Source organism: Enhydra lutris, unplaced genomic scaffold (assembly GCF_002288905.1).
Source record: "Enhydra lutris kenyoni isolate GAN:26980312 unplaced genomic scaffold, ASM228890v2 scaffoldscaffold95, whole genome shotgun sequence".
NCBI classification, from domain to species: domain Eukaryota; kingdom Metazoa; phylum Chordata; class Mammalia; order Carnivora; family Mustelidae; genus Enhydra; species Enhydra lutris.
In genome coordinates, this window is record NW_019154179.1 from 1,907,725 (window position 1) to 1,910,967 (window position 3,243).

The window sequence follows — 3,243 nt, forward strand, 5'->3', positions numbered from 1 at the left end:
TGAAGACAGATGCTTGATTGACTGAGCCACCCAGGTGCCCCATCCCCCACGTTCCTTTAAATAGAAAAAAGAGTAAGTGTCTCTTCAAAGCCTGTTTGGCATAGCTGTTCCACCTGTGGTTTTAAAAACAGACTGTAACTTACCTTCTGAAATTCTTTCTTGAACTATAGCTCATTCTGTTTTAAAAATCTTGGGGAAGAAGTCCTACTGATATTGTCAATGATCTCCAGATAGTGAGGATGGTAACTGGGCTGAAGGCAACTAAGAGGGGCCTTCAGCAAACTGAAGACCACTGGGAAATTATGATGAGGCAAATATTGTCAATAAAATACCAGCACCTTCAATTAAAGTTAGGAGAATGCTACCCATTGCAGCTGACCCAGCCATAGCCACTGGTCCATTTCTTGCTGCCAGTTTGTGTCCTGATAAGGCACCACTTGTGATGGAGTTTCAGGGATCTTCTTTCCCTCTAACTTAACCATACTGCAGTCAGTCATGGAAAATAAACCTCCCCAAAGTGCAAAGTTACCTCCCAACCACAGAGCTCTGGTTTTAATATCTGTCAAACTCCCTCACAGTCTGTGGTTTACTCCCACTGGAGAATTGCAAAAATCCTTGATTGTCTGAGAGTTCCCACCACCTATGTTGCCCATTGTAAAGGACTCCACCACAATCATCCACAATTCGCCAAGGGCAAGGCTCTCAGGTGTACTCCTCCATGCTGACCTCCCCTTCTTTCTTCATGATAAAATCCCTATATTGTTGGTGTAACATTGTGTCTAGGAAACTTCTTTTAAAAATACTCTTTTGTATTTTCACCCTTCTTCCTTCTTCAAGCCTGAAATGTGGATGCAATATCTAGAGATCTAGGAGCCATTTTGAAAAACACAAGCTAGGAGTTAAGGATGGTAATGCAGAAAGGTAGAAGGAATCTGAGTTTTTGATGACTAAATGGAAGAGCCGTATCTATCAAGACTCCCCAGTTCTTCACGTTTTAGGCGAGAAACAAACTCTTATCTTGTTTAAGTCATTCTTATTTCTGAAATATATTACTAACGGTCCAAAGCCATTCTAACTGGTAGAACACCTATATCCAAGTTGGCTTTTGACTGGATGATTCTAATGATGGGGTTTGCTGGTGTGGCCCACAGCTAGATGGCCACCAAAGATTTGTGCTTCCCTTCCACAGTGTGGAGTTTTGCCACAAAGGGATTACTCAGGTAGAGCCTAATGTTTTGTCACTCCTCACATCTGGGTATGGTCATGTGACCTGTTCTCAGTAATAAAATGTGAGCTGAAGCAAAGTGTGTTGTTTCCAGACTGCCAACGTTAAGAAGAGGATTTGCCTAACCCACAGTCTCTTCTGACTATAAGCTAGATGCAAAAAATCAAACCAAGGACACTGAGGCCCTAGGAGATAGCAAAGCCCCAGTCAGGCTCTATCACTACAAAGATGGAAGGTACCAGCAATTACAAACCTTCTGGAACTGCACATGTGTGAGAAATAAGCATGTATCATGACTGAACTATTATATGTTTTGGTTAATTTGTTATAACAGCCAGATTTACCTTAAGTAAATTAGTATTAGAAATTAATATTAGAAATAGGATAATGATGTGACAAAAATCCCAAATACATGAAGCTCCATTAGTGATTGGGGGAAGCAGTTGCAGAAGCTAATATCCAAAGCTGAATACACACAGATTCAGTTCATGCAGCCATGAGACATTTGGCAAAACTGTCTAACTTACGAGCTGGAAAGAAGACCAGAGTCTATGAGTCAGTAGCTTTAGTGGAAATGGTTGGTAAGTTGGCATGATAGTGTATGCTGACATTTACTTTCTGCTTTTAACAAGTTATTATTAGAAAAAAAAAAAAAAGATGGATGTCTGGGAAGAGCTGGCCAGCTTGTAAGCAGAAATGAAAGGTAATTGAAAAAATCCAAACATTTGGGGCTTCTAAGGGTTGCAGAAACTGCCTGCAGACCCCACCAATAAGAGACAAGACTGAAAGAGGTCTTAGGTACCAAAACTTATACCTAAAGCAACAATCCTTCAAGAATGCAGCATTATGGGGCACCTGGGTGGCTCAGTTGGTTAAGTGTCTGCCTTCAGCTCGGGTCATGAGCCTAGGCTCAGCAGGGAGATTGTTTCTTCCTCTGCCTCCCCTCCCCCAATTTGTGCTCTCTCCCTCACTCACTCTCTTTCTCAAATAGGTAAATAAATAAAATCTTTAAAAAAAATAAAAAGAATGCAGCATTCTCACCTACTATTTCAAACGGCCTCAATGCAGTCCCCACTAAGAGAGCAATAGGAGGCAAAGAAATAGAGAAAAAGATTTAGGCTTCAGAATTCTGCCCTGGGTGCAGTTATAAGCACGTTGAACTGCTGGGATGCAAATAGATCAGAAGCCTACTAAGTGTCACAGTGAATTCATAACCACAAGGGGTCATAGAGATTATGGCCAAAAGGAATTCTTTCTAGACAGCATGCTTGGCATCCACTAAGTGGACTGCTCTCCCACCACTGTCATTATCTGTCCTGTAGGATTTTTGCCATCACTATAGATAAATTGCTACGACTGCTGTGTTTCTCCACTTTTCTTGTCTGAATGGACATTTTATCCTGTCCCTGTTCTACCATTATATATTGTAGAGCAGATAATTTTTTGGTTTATAGGATATAAGCCATGAGGAGTCACTTTTGGGTTTTGTAAAGAGGACTATGTACCACCTGGATGCAGAAAATTAGATGGGTCTTGGGAGGAATTGAGTATGTTCTATGTGTGGGAAGATGGGTGCTCTTGGAGTTTTGTTTGTTACGTGATAGGCTAGAGAGACGTGGATAGCTGTCCACTAAGTTTCATTTTCTACAAAAATTATTTTTCAGTCAAAGGGATAAGATTTCCTAGCTCTCTATGTATCATAGGTGGGGGTCAATCTGTTGATAAGCTATTTTTACAGCTTTTATGTTTATAAGAAATTTTTAGGGATAAGACTTAGCAACCTATGGTTTTGCAAAACATCCAGGTGATTCTGTTGACTGCAAAACATCCAGGTGATTCTGTTGACTGGGGGTCATTGCCTTAAGAGATAATGGAGTTCAGTTTCTAAAAAGCTGGAGTCCTTCCTTCCCCAAGGAAGAAAACCATACATTAATCAGGAACACTTAATTTGGACTTAACCTGAGTGAAAAGTAAAGTTCTTTCGCACTTGAGCCATCATACATTTGGGAATGTATCTG

The 3,243-nt window shown here is 40.7% G+C and overlaps 1 pseudogene; it reads right to left on the reverse strand.

Moving 5' to 3' along the window:
- Positions 1–204: 204 nt before the first annotated feature.
- On the reverse strand, positions 205–720 carry LOC111139108 (annotated as a pseudogene).
- Between the last annotated feature and the right edge of the window lie 2,523 nt (positions 721–3,243).